Source organism: Vidua macroura, chromosome 4 (assembly GCF_024509145.1).
Source record: "Vidua macroura isolate BioBank_ID:100142 chromosome 4, ASM2450914v1, whole genome shotgun sequence".
NCBI lineage: Eukaryota > Metazoa > Chordata > Aves > Passeriformes > Viduidae > Vidua > Vidua macroura.
In genome coordinates this window covers 14,690,336-14,704,433 of record NC_071574.1, presented here as the reverse complement: position 1 = coordinate 14,704,433, position 14,098 = coordinate 14,690,336, and positions in this window count along the sequence as shown.

Sequence of the window (14,098 nt, the reverse complement as noted above, 5' to 3'; positions counted from 1 at the left end):
CTAAAATGCCTATTGTTGACTAGCACACAATGTTGATCTGAGTGCATGTATTGGCACCTTTGGAGCGATTAAAAAAACCCAAAGATACCAGACCATAACAAATTATAGATGAGAATTACATTTAGAACATCCAATATGTGATGATGCACTTCTTTCTGTGTAACGATCTGCAGATGTCTTCTTGTAATGCAGGTTAAATACAAATTAGGAACATCGTAACTGTTTAGTCCTTGTGTTCAAGCTGTTTCCAATTTGTAAATAATGTACAGTACAACTGTGCTGGGTAAAATCCTAACCCCTGTATGCCTGGCTGCTGAACCTCAATACAGGTTCATCACCCAGATCCTGTTAATTCATGAAAGCAGCCTGAAATGTGTTTGAATAAAACCCTGGGCTCTGCAGAGACATTTATATCACCTCAGTCAATGTGAGAAGAGTGACAGGACTGGTAATAGCAAACCCAAACAACATGCATCAGTGTTTGACGGCTCCTCTGTCAGCTCAGGTCACACATGCAGCACGTTCAGGGTTCAGGCAGTATTTCAAGGGAGCGGTGCCTGGAAGCCGCGGCTCCCTTCTGTCGAGACCCATTAGTGGCAGAGACTCCCAGACACGGAGACAGAGCCCATGGCCACCGAAGGCACAGCGTGTGACCTGCTGTCACTGGCCGTGCTCAGACACTGCTCTGGGTCCTCCTCCCAGGCAGGAACAGCAGCAGCTTGCTTTGTGCTGTGGGAAACTCTGGGTTGGGTTGGAAGGAGCCTTACAAATTCTCTAGTTCCAAACCTCCTGCCGTGGGCAGGGACACCTTCCTCTAGTCCAGGTTGCTCCAATCCCCATGGACACTTCCACTGCCCCCACAGTAAAGAATTTCTTCTTAATATCTAATCTGAACCTCCTCTCTTTCAGTTTAAATCCATTCCCCCTTGTCCTGTCACCAGGACGCTGCCTGCCTTTTAAAAACATGCAGAGTTGTTTGTGGCTATTAAGCAGCTACTCTGAGGCACTAAGGTACCAGCATCCCTTCAGGATATCTTAAAGCAGAGTGATTAGAAGGAATAATCACATCACAGAGTTTGCAGAAGGGCTGATGTCTTGAACTGAGTGAGCTGTGCTGGAGAAACATAGAAATTTTATACTGTACTTATTTTTATGATCCCTGCATAACATATTGGAAGCAGCTGTGACATTTTTGAGCACGGGGAAAATGTGATGGACCTATTTATTAAAGGGGGTTAAGAGCCCCAGGTGGTCTGGAGATTTAAAGACCAGGAAATACCAGAGACAAATGAGAAAACAGGGTGATCCAAGACATACCAGTTGAAATAGATTTTGATGATAAAGCACAGTTATATATCTTACAGTCTGAGATGGATATGTCATGGCAGGGACAGCATTACTGAATGGTTTTAAGGATGATAATTACACAGTCCTCTTTCATGTGCCCTCACCACACAAATTCACCAAGTCCTACACACTGCTGGAAAGCCCACAGTTTTTAAAAATTACAGAAATACCCAGGATTTTTATACCCCACAGTTATAAAGCCATAATAATTCATAGACTTCATGGGAGAGTATTTCCTCACCTGAATTTGAACCCTGCAGTGTCTCAGCACATTCAGATCAACATAAAAACATGGAGCCATGTTTTGCCTTCACAAAATGCACGGATGTTGATGCTTAATACAGAAAATCAGGCTTTCCTCTTTCTATCAATCATGTTCAGTGGGAAACACACATAGGAGCAAGAGGCTTTAAAAACATGTTTTATTCCACCCTGCATCTGTAGCTCATCTTGTTCTGGAAGCCTATGGTCTTTGCCACATAACTGGACTTTATCCAGCCTGATAACACAACTCCATCATTTAAAATTATTACTCAGAGAACTGTCTAGCGAGACAACCATGAATTCCTGCAGAGAACTTACAGATAATCTCCACATATTTGGGTTTAAACAAAGCTGAGTGAAAACTGCTGCAAACCCTGTAGACACTAACTGGTTTCAGAGCTCGTTTTGCAGTGCCATGGCACTGCAGTGCTGAATTTTGTGCTGTTTAGTCTCCATTGAACTCAGTCAAGGGTTGTGGGTCAGCACCAACAGAAGGACAAGTGTTTGGCCAAACTGAAGGCATTGGGAGCGCTGCCACTCGCTTCAATGGGGCCATGATTCCACTGCAAATATCTTCCCTGCCTACGCAGACATAATGATGCCTCATTCCCAGGCTGTAGCCTGCCTCGAAGGCAGAGCTCCTTGTTTGTTTGCAAACAGCCTCAGAGCAGCATCACCTACACAAGTTGTCATTAAGTGGGTCAGCAGCGGGCCATTAGCACTCCCACGAGGTGACGTTACTCGGAATGTCCGGCTGGTTACTCATGTTTGTGCTCTCTGGAGAGAGCAATTCCTGGTTTGGAGCTGACAGATAAAGCCTTGGTACAGTGCAGTGAGCCTGCTCATAATGCAGGATATCCATTTGACCGGGAAAACACAGGTTTCACATCCTAGTCAGGATGAGAAGCGGAGTATCTGAAATTGCAAGTGCCTGACTTTGTGAAATCCTGGGATAAAATCCCCATCTTGCAAACAAGGACAACAGCCATTGGGCTGTGGTGAGGGAACAACTATAAGAACTATGTGCTTTTGTTAGTCAGACTTAGAGATCTTCTCTTTGTGTGAACATAAAAGCACAGGTTCCTCTCGTTTTTGGCCATTCACTGCTATGGAGATAAGAACAATGATACCACAACCTCTGGCAAGAAAAAAAAAAAAAAAAAACAAGGAAATTTTCCTAATTTCTCCACAGGCTTGTGCAGTAATTACCTGCATCATACCTGCTGCAGAAAGATGAAAGGTCAGAGCTACAAGAAATATAATTTACAGATCCAAAGTTCTGCCACCAAAGCCTGGGGTAGGCAAGGCCAGTTGTGCTGACTGGCCTTAACACTTAGAGTGTTAAGCTAAATTTAAATATCTCCCAGGAGATTAGAATGACATGTGGAAGGCTCAGTAATATTATTTATTATTTAACAGTATGTTTTCATTCTGGACATGGTTCCTCTGGGATGTGTACTCCTGGCTGGTTACAGAGATTGCAGCTGGATGCTGCCACTTCAAAGTATTTGTGCACTTTGAGCCAGTAAAAATGCAACCATCCAAAGAGTCTCTTGTATGATATTAGGAATGTAAGCCATGACTTAGATTTCCAGGCCAACACAACCAAAAATACCATGTAACAGTTGCAGAAGAAAATGATGAACTTTCCCATTTGCTTAACTTTGTTTGCCTTTAAGGGCTAGGAAGATAAACCAGATTAAAACAAAAAATAAGCAAAGGCCACAGGATGGTTTCTTCAAAATATGAAGCAGGATTTTCTATGAGTTTTTCTGTGTTTCAGAAGAGCTATGAGAAGTCAGGGCCCTTTGCTCACTCACAACTATTTGCATCAGCTGTTAACCAATTCATCTGCAGTTTCCAAATAAACTTCAGCTAAATATGGATCAAAAGTTTTTGTCTGCTTTGAAATACCCATCCTGGGTGCTTGGTCTCTTACTGAATCTATCATTTGGAACCCTAATTTTTTTTATGCCTTCTGGTTTACATCTGAAAGTAAACAACCACTCTGTATACCTCTAGAAAATGACAAGCTTATAGTGGAAAAATCTTGTTCTCCCTCACATCTGTGAATATCTATGCTCTGAAAACTAGTGGTAAACTGAAGGAAAACGATGGCTTTTCCTTTGACCTCCAAAGTCTTGGATCGTGGCAGGATTTTCCTCAGATCCATTTGACTGTAAATACTTGCCCACTTCAACATCTCACAAGGCAGAAAATACATTTAAAGTAAACATGCGTTCTGGGGCCAGACAACCTAAAAATACTCAGACTTTTATTTTATGACTGTCATTGGTAACTGTAGATTATTACAATAATAGGATATTGTCCTCTTCTTATAATCTGATAATTTATGGTACAATTGCAATAGTCAGTAATGTGGTGTCTTTCTGTGCAGTTTAACACCTGACAAAACAGCTTCAAGAGCTGCTTTGGATCTAAATCCAATATAAACACCACAGACTGCCATTTAATGCTTAGAAACATTTACACCACAAACATTAACAATGAAATCCTTTCACTCGCCTTTGGATATCATTAAAAAAAAAAAAAAAAACAAACAAAAAAAACCAAACCAGGACCATTTTGGTGATCCTGCAAGTGACAGAAATAATATGCAATTTAAGACACCCATTCAAGATTGGTCTTTGTATTCAATGAATTTTTTGAGGGGTCAGTTTTCATGGTTGTCATCTTCTTTTAGAACAGCAGTTTGGAATGTTGTCTTTTCATCATCTTTCTATAATATTTTTCTTTTAATTACCTCTCCCAGTTTAATTGTCACAAATATCTAGAGATCTATTACAAGTAGGTGAAAAATGCAAAATCATTTGCATTGTGGTCTTATTTTTTCTCCAGCTTTCTGCTTCTCTATCACAAATTGATTGCCACTTCTCACAATATCTTCCAAATATTTTCCATTTTTAACTGTTGAACCAGAGTTCCTCCATGAATAGATCATTTCCTCTGCTCAAGCCCCTGAAATATAACTTGTACCAATGGGTAAGAGGGGCCCAAGACACAATTCTCTTTGCTGACTGATTAAATACCACTCCCAAATAATTTTCTTGATACAATAAATTATTATGAACCCAATCTTTGTTTCTCACAATTATTCTGTAATATTTGCTTTGAATTTCAGCCATTTCTCTCCTTAAATTGAGGTGCTGAGGAAAGGGAGTCCCACAGGAGAGGGATTCAGGCATAGCCAGAGATGTCTAATGTAAAAGCCAAGCCCATGAAGTATCGTTCAGTTCTGACTTTGACAAATTTTAAGCTATTTAGCAGTGGAACTCATTCAGCCTCTGAAATACCAACCCTTCTGGAGGTTCACCACCTGTCAGGCTACCTCTGAACAAAGGCCAGCATGGAAGCAGCATGGGTTAAAGCAGCTTAACCAACAGAAGAGCAAATAATAACCAGCAGGTTTTATTTCTATAAACACAGATTAGTGCCAACTGGTGATTTCATGTCTATGGAAAAGTTTAAATATTCTTGTCTAAGTTAAGCCTTGGAGATTTTATTTGAAGTGATGTTTTCTAAAACATTCAGTAGGGCAACCGGAGCTGTGCCATGAGTGGGATAAAAAGTCCTGAGTAGAAGCAAGAGGAGAATGCTGACCATCTTGAGCAAGGACAAGGCTGGTCTCTCTGAACCTGAAGGGGGCTGTGGTTTCCCAGTCACCCATGTGGAGAGCCTGGCCTCCTGCCCAGGTGGAGGAGAACTGGGGTCAGGTGTTTGGGGAGCTCCAGCCTGAAATCCCCCATTTTGCATTGGTATCCTGACTCCAGGTGCCAGTTCAGAGCCTCTGATTTGTTTCAGTAGTTTTATCTATCAGACCAGCCCTGTCAGAGATGCTCTCTGCACTGTGAATTTCCCACTGCATGTTCCATGTAAATTAGAGGTCTGTTAGGGAACTCCCTGCCTGCCTACTTCACGTATTCTTTGAGAGCTCAGGATCACAGGAAGGGGAAGGCTGGAAGGAGCCACTGGAGATCATCTAGTCCAAACTACCTGCTCAAGCAGGATCCCCTAGAGCACCCCTGTCACTCAGGACTGTGTCCAGATGCCTCTGGGATATGTCCAGAGAAGGAGACTCCATTCTCTCTCTGGACAACCTGTTCCAGTGCAGAGCAAAGAAATTCTTCCTCATATTTGGGTGGAACTTGCCATGCATCAGTTTCTGCCCCTTGCCTCTCATCCTGTTGCTCAGAAATACCAAGAAGAACCTGGCTCCACCCTCTTGACCTCCTCCCTTCAGACACTTGTATACTTTGAAGACCCACAGCTCCAGGACAGCCAGCAAAGCTCCCTTCTCCTCAGGCACTGCTGCCTTTCATGCAGAATTCCAAAGTGTTTGAGTTTTGGTTTGGGTTGGAGCAGCACCAAAATGATCAGACTCAAAATCTCCCACAAAAGAAGATTGTGTTTCCAGGTCCCATCCAAGATCAACAGCTGGGGGTCAGCTGTGGCTGCCTGGGACATTCGCTGGTGGATTCACCCGGGCTGAGAGCTGATTCTGAGGAACAGCCGAAAGAAAGGGTATATCAGGAAGGAAAAAAGGAAAAGTTGCCAGGAATGGAGGTGCCTTTTGAACCTTTTTTCTTTTTTTTTTTTTTTTAATAAATTATCCTTCCCAGTAAGAAAAACACATTACTTAAGTGAAAGAGCTCCCTATCAGCTCCCAAGTCTGCTCTGCCAATGCAGCCAGAGTGCAAAATTCAAGAACTACAGTTCTTCCCACACACCCTCCTCCAGAACATCCTCCCACAAATCTGAATGCATTCAAACTAGGAATGCAATTCAGGCAAAATAAAATTTCTTGGTATCTCTTCCACTCTCAGTAAGAGAGGTTAATCCTCCTTTTCCCCAAGCTATTTTATCCTCTAAGCTTCTTATCACCTTCTGCACCATCCACAATATGAAGACAATTTTTGTACATTTCTAAAATTTGCCACTGCCAATGCTGTCAGGAGATTGCATTAAGACAGGGATGCAGGTTTTTTTCCAAATCCTAAGGTAGGAAGTACTGAACTAGGAAAAGCTACTGTCCTCATTTTTAGAAGAGTTTTGTAGAATAAAGGAAGTACATTTAAAGACATCTATACTCAAACATTCTTGAGAGTTCTTTTCACCAGAAGAGAAAATTCAGTTCTCAGGAAACAGTTATGACTTTATTGCATGCAGAAGTAAATGTGAAATTCTCTTCTTTTAGTATTTTTTTTTTCTCATTAGAATATCTTCTCTTTAGCATCTAAGAAAGAAAACCCTTTAAAATTAAACAGAGCTATTGTTCTTAATGTGTGCCAAGGAAGGAAGGAAGTTTTTGGGGGCTTTAAAATTTTATTTTTAATAAAAGAAACCGCACAAGGGAGCCCTCAAATACCTAGAGCCATGCAAGAAGTGCAAGACAGCACATGCCCATCCATGATAGCCACAGATTCCTTACACGGATATGCACCAACAGAGCGAGACTCAATTATACAACAGCTTTTCCTGGCACTGAAGGAGTCAGCCAGACCTGCTTTTTAGAAAGCTCAAGCTCACAGACAGCTTAATGAGATCTGCACGATGCAAGAGGGAGAAAGGTAGAGCAGTAGGGGAAAAGGTAGAAATAGGAAAAAAAAGGTAGAGCTACATTCCAGCTTTAGGAGTAGCAGCAGCATCAGAACCTTCCACTTACTTTCTCCAAATGACAAAAACCAAGCATTTTTACTTTTGCAGTCCATTTTGTCACTGAAAACAGAATCTGAAAAAATCCCCAGTCTTGATTTTAGAATCAGAATTAAGGTGCAAATGCAAGGAACAGTTCAAATTGAATATACTAGTGTGACATGGAGAAATGTGCTACACACAGTGTGAATCTAGGTTAAGACTGACAATTTGGAGGCAGACCTGCATATGGGACCAAACCAAAGCCCTGGATGGAAACTCCTCCATGGCTAGGTGTGGATCACATTGTGAATGAGGACCTATGTTCTGATTTCTAGGCCCATAACAATGCCATTGTTTTTGTGACTAGGCTATGAGACCATCTGTAATTTACCTTCTCCATGCCTTTCCCCCCAAAACACCTCTACTCTCCCTAAGGTAACCCACCAAAAGTTGCCTCAGGTACTTTATGCTCAGCTTTCACCTCTGCGCTGGCAAGCAAGACTCAGAGACGTTCTTCATGCTGGTGTGCACATTTCCTGCCGCAGCATAGCTAGGAGACAGCTCTCCTGTGCCAAGGAACTCCATGTTGTCACTAAGTTTAGGTGACACTAAGGATGCCACCAGTTTGGTGGCATCCTTTCATGTTCATGGTCTGCATCTGCCAGGAAAGAAGCCATCCCACCTTTGCAATCTATCCCTGCCACTTGATCCTGGGCTATGACAAATGCAAACATGACCTCTTTAGTTTGCTTCTCACAGTAGACAGAGCAGCTGTCCCATGTATTTAGGACTTGTTTGTGCTGTCTTAATTAATCTAAATCTAATTAAAAGTACTTTGTGCTGAAAACAAAAACTACCACAGAAATTAAAGCTGAGAGATGTAGTTACAATATTCTGACAAAGTCAAAATACATTAACCCCATGATTTATACACGAACTGGAGGACATGGTGGACTATAGCATAAAATACTTGTCCAGTGGAACAAATATTTCTGCAAAAAGAAGGTCATGGCAGTTTCTATAAATGATGGAGCTCTGTAGATAACTTTCCAGCTTTACTTCTGCAGTATAAGAATTGCCTGACACAGACTGGATCAATACTGGAGGCAGGTTTCATGATAAGGGCAGTTTTAAGAAATTATCTTCTCTGCTCAGCAAAGCAGCAGACAGGTCAGGGTCCTCCTGAAGCCAGAACAAACAACAAATCCAGCTCCCAGAGTCTGGGAAAATGAATTATCCCCTCTCCAAGGTGGAGCTGCTTCCATTGCACTGACAGCAAATATTTTGTACAACTAAAAGGCAATTTGAATGGGAAAAAATAGGATATAAGCTTAGGAATTAGCAGCATAGCTACTGTTTCTCCCTCCCCTGGCATGAAACCTGTCCTAACTGTGGCCATCCCCCTCAAAGGGCTGGAGGATGACTCCTGCTCCTGGTGCCTGGGAAGAGCTGCCTGCTGTCCCTAGGGAAAGCTGCCTGGAGCTGACAGCTCTCTCTGCCCTGTCCCTCTTTGGGGGGCCCTGGGTGGAGCCTGCAGACGCCTCTTCCAAGGGCAGCTGCTGTGTTTGGCACTGGCTTTCGTGGCCTTTGCTGGGCTGCAGCAGGCTCTGAGCTTGGCTGGGGTGAGGCACTGAACCCGGCACATCTGCAGAAATTTGTAATTTGCCATGGTGATGGCAGTTCTTTTGCTGACACACCAAAAACACACTCAATTTCTATTCCCTCTGTCTGCACCAGTGACAGTGGCCCTGGACATCCACACAGACTTCACCACACAACCCTACTGTCACTGGTAGGAGTGACAGGCTCCTCCACCCAAGGCAAGGATCTTGGCCAGACTTTCTACATCACAGAAACCCTTTTTGTTGTCTACTTGTACAAGCTAATTTTTTTTTTTTTTTAATAAAGGTTTGAAGTCCTGCCCTCATTTATTTTTCAAAGGAGCACCTAACTGAGTGTATTTGAAGGGCATTTTAGAACTAGACAGGTAGAAACAAACTACACATGAAAAATATAAGGTACTGTAAATAAATTTGAAATATATAAATAAATACAGAATGCTTTTGTACTTCACTGGTTTCAAAGAGGGGGAAAAAAAATCTCCCATATCTGAATGACCCCATGTATGAAATGGCACTATGTCTAATTTGGCTTTCATATGTGAAAACATTTGGCATTTCCCATAGTAAGCCATAATTTCTGAAATCTTAAAGCTGCCAAGATCACAAAGTGAGAGTACTTATTGGGTATAATTTGGTATGAGTTAGCAGGATATTTGCTATGAACATGCTTTCTGAGCTGCAGGTTGTATATTGCAGTGTTTGCCTTTCAAATGTTGACTTTGAGCTTCTGAAAAAAAGTTAACATTGCTGAGGTATTACAGTCAGCCCCTTATTAATCAGTTGGCAACATTCCCTCTTCCAAAAAACAAGGATCTGCTTCATTCCAGGAGTGCAGCCTTCAGATCAATACAACCAGGATGTGAGAAATGAGGGCTAAAGCCTTCCTCCTACTGCACAGGCTGCAAGGATACACTGAAACACTTATCAGAAGGGGATTGATACAAAAGCATAATGAAAGGTTTCCTCATTTCTACTCAGGAATAACAATCCATGAATAATTGATGTCATTACAACAAATGCAAAACCATTAGAGGGGTTTATAGTTGTCTTTAGTAGAGATCATTAGAGTGTGCTTTTTCAGTCTAGGAAAATGAGAAGTGAAGAACTAAACCTGGGAAATTAAAAATGCTGAGAGACTGAAAATTCATGCATAAATTATTCTCTTTCCCTCCATCATGTGGCTGGGGTTTGCTTATTTGTTTTGACTAACAGGTAATATAAACCACAGAAATGTCAGACTTGCCTGCCCAGTTTTTCCATTCAGAGATTTGTTCTGCATTTCTGCCTTGTGCCATGGAAGGCACACCCCAAAAAACAGCACCAAGGAGGGAAAGCCACAGTGTAAAACCTGCCAGGCGCTGCAAAGGGAAAATGTTGAACACAATGTGCTTCCTGTCCCAAATAAGTAACATTCTTAACGCTGAGGAATGATTAAGAAATATTGAATTCTAACAGTGACACTGAAAAAAAGTTAATTAATTATCCATGTACTATTTTTTTTTTGATGAAAATGCAGGTTTTTTTAAAAATAAAAATGAAACCTAAGTGTGTTTTATCCAGACCCAAAAACACAGCACATTTGTTGCTCTGATAATTTCCAGATTACTCAGTAAACTTTGAATTCTGCTTGAGTGACTAACTGGCAGAATTCAAAACTCAGCTGCAGACCAGGCCAAGATTACTTTTGCTCTGAATCCTCAGATATCCATTTTGCCTATATTGAGATTACAGAGGGTTATGCAGCTATTTGTTATGAGGTTTTGGAACAAAAAAATCCAACCAGAAATGTTGTCATTTTGCCACTCATCACTAAATGTTAAGTTAATCCCTGATCTATCAGTACATAGATAAGAGGTGCCATGCTAAAGCATGTTAATGGGGATACCTAAGAATGATAGAAATGAAGATCTCTGAAAAAATGTCAATTTTTAAACAGTGCAGTGAGAACACTCAAATTTTTATCATTATGTGAACCATCAATTTTCACAAGGTCCTGCAGCTGGTTTTAATTCATCAGAGAAGATTCACTGTGCTGTTTTCATATCTTAATATAACACCAGGTTTGTTGCAGCTCAGTTTGGAACTGAGCCACTGAGTAAGATTTTTTTTCACCTTCTTAAACTCTGTCTCAGGGCAGCTGCAATTACATCACATTAACACCTTTAAGAGCACAGTTCAAAAATGCTCTTTCTGTCTTGGGAACCAGCTACACATGGAGCCTGATCTAAAATCCCCTGCTGGGGATCCAGTAGAGCCTGGATCATGTTCAGACCCATCTGAGCAGATGTGGGTGGAATCACCAGGGCACTGAGAAATTAAGCAATGAATGGTCCTGTTTGCTCTGTGCTGCTCTGTTTTCCACTTGACAAAAGTGTATGTCTAGCCAAAGCAGCACTCTGGAAATGAGAAAGCAGCTTTAATTCTGGCAATAAAATTCAGTAGTCATAGATGGTTGGTGGGCAGAAGGACAGGTTTCTCCTTGCTAAAAAATTACTTCAGACCTCAATCTTCCCAAGCTTCTGTCTCAGCTTCAAACTTATTATATTATGACCATATTCTGGTTATAATAAGTACTATATAAGTAGGTTATCTGAAATTATTGCTCCCTGCTGTTACCCTAGATCTGTAAAGGGTCTGCTACTCCTTAAACATAGAGAAGCAGAACTATTGGATAATTTATTACATGTAAATTATCTGAAACCTGTATGCTATTTCTGCATCAGAAACTAATTTCAGGCTGCTCAGACGAGGGAAAGAAATCTGTTTGTTATTCACAAACCCTTGCTGCACAGCGTAGGAAAATATTTTTTCAGTGCATAGTCTGTTTGCTCCAGATATTCTCCCTTTGTGCCACGTGGACACTGGGGTTGTGCAGCATTTTTGTGCTTCCTGGCTGAATGCAGAATAACAGCTCAACAACCAGTGAAGGGTACTGCTTCCAGTTATTTCTCTTCCAAAACTCTAATGGTGTAAGCATTCCTCACTACAGGAATGTGGTAGAGCTGAACCTCTCTGACGGCTGAGATGAGGGATCAGGAATACCTGCTTTTGCAGTATTGACTGGATTATGCTGTAAGGTGTATTTGCACTGTAAGGCAGAAATTGTAGCTGAGGAAAGGGTGTCAGGTAGTGCTAACTCATCCTGTTATTTTTACCCCATTAGTACCCTTCCTCTGTCCTAAACTGTTTTTAAGCCAACTCTTGATAGCAAGAGTCTTTTGTTTCTTCAACGAATCAGAGGATAGAATGGCAGTATTTCTCTTTTCTGTCTGATCAGCACACATGGAAAAAGCTGCTCTGTGTCTTTTCTCCTCACCTCTCCTCCAGGAGCAGGGGCACAGTCTGTGCCTGCTGACACTGATTTTCAAGGATAATCTTTACTGCAGTACCCAGGACAATGCACAGAGCCATAGAATCACCACAGAATGGTTTGGGTTGAAAAGAACTTTAAAGATCACCTAGTTCCAACCCCTCTGCCCTCAATTTCCACTCCCTGGAAGAGGATCCAGTAAGAAGGAAATGCTTGAGAGGCAGAGCTCTGTGCATTGGGCCAGCTGAAGGGTTTTAGCTGGAGCTGTGTTACTACTGACACACATCTCCCTTTCCTTGGATCTTGGTGGATATCATGGAAGAGCACTGAGAGGATAGAGAGCCTGAGGGGAACAGAAAACATGGCAGCTTTCACAGTAACCTCATAGCTTGCCATGTGAGGAGATAGGGATGAGCAATGGCATTCCTAGGGATGGATGGGAGTCTTGGATTTGGCTACTGCAATGTGCAAAGCAGAGCTCAGCAGAGACATGATGTGAGGAAAGCTTGCCCAGAGCGCTGGTGGGAGTTGGAGGAGAGCTCCAGATTAAATGTTTGCCAAAGTAGCAATTAACACACCACCATTAATTTCTCTCTAAGCTGGGCAGTGTCATTAGTGGAGGTGTGGGTGTTCCACTGGCCCTGAGCTGCACTTAGCTGTGTCTGGAGCAAGGTGCTGCCCCACAAGTGAAGCACTTGTAACAGCTGAGACTTGAGACTGCACAGGCACCCTGACTGCCCATGGACAGCACAAATCCCCTGCCACTCACCATGCCAACTTCTCCATCTAAAAAAAATGCGGATTAAGTCTTGGATCTTTTCCTCAGGCACATTTCAATCCACTGCCAAGGAGTTAGCTGTAAGTCCTATGCACTATTATTTTTTAATTACTCTCAGGATATCCTGGGGCATTGCCTCCTTTCTGACTTTTTTTAATAATTCCCCTTTCCTTGAAGTTTGTTATCTTCCAGCTGCCTTAAGTGTTTTGGCCTATTTCTATTCCTTCCTGAATCCGCCATAAAATGCAGCACAGCTCAAAGGCACTCAGGTTGACCCAGCTCTACAAGGCAGCTACCAAGTGGTATATCCTAAAAATTGACATAAATGAAATCCCCCAACACAACAAAACAAAAAACCCACTTTAGACCTCCTTTAGGAATCTGTTTGAATCTTGAAAAATGGGTTCAGTGTCTTGCCTGATTTTCTGCTTCAGGCAAAACACTGCAGGACCTTCTGTGATGATCAGGGCTGGTGCTGGAGTAGAACTAATTTTCATACGACAAACTGTGGTTAATTTCTGCCCTGTATGTGCATGTAGGAGGTTATTTACAATTCTCCAGGCACACTGCTGACTGAATTATATTTTGAGATTGCTTAGTCCAGCCACTCTTGCTGCTGTTACCCCTGTCCTTTGTAACTTCTGATAAAAGCAAAGAAAAAGTAAATTCACACGTGCTCAGTGATTAGTCTGCTTAGGTTTTTCAGTGTGCATTTTTGCCCTTTAATACAAAAAGAATATGCTGAAGCTTCCAAACCCGGTTTTATAATGATACTTGTTATCAGATGAAAACATTTAATGTGAGCCCATATCCTTTCATAAATAAGATAGTTTCTCACTTTCTAAAGTTTCTCACCTTGTGACCTCAGAAAACACTTCAGTTTCTCTGACAGGAACTCTAAGTCATAACAGCATATTTCCACAGCACAACACCACTCTTACTACTGACCTCTCACAATATTTCATGGCCAGGAGGGATTAAGAAGCAGTGAAAAAAAAATTTTTACAGGTTTGGTTGTCTGGCACTCTCACTATTTGCTTAAGCTGGCAATTTATGAGAAAGTCTCCCTCTCTCTTTCTCTTGCACCACCTCATGCAGTGTTACTCCCACCATCCCACACTA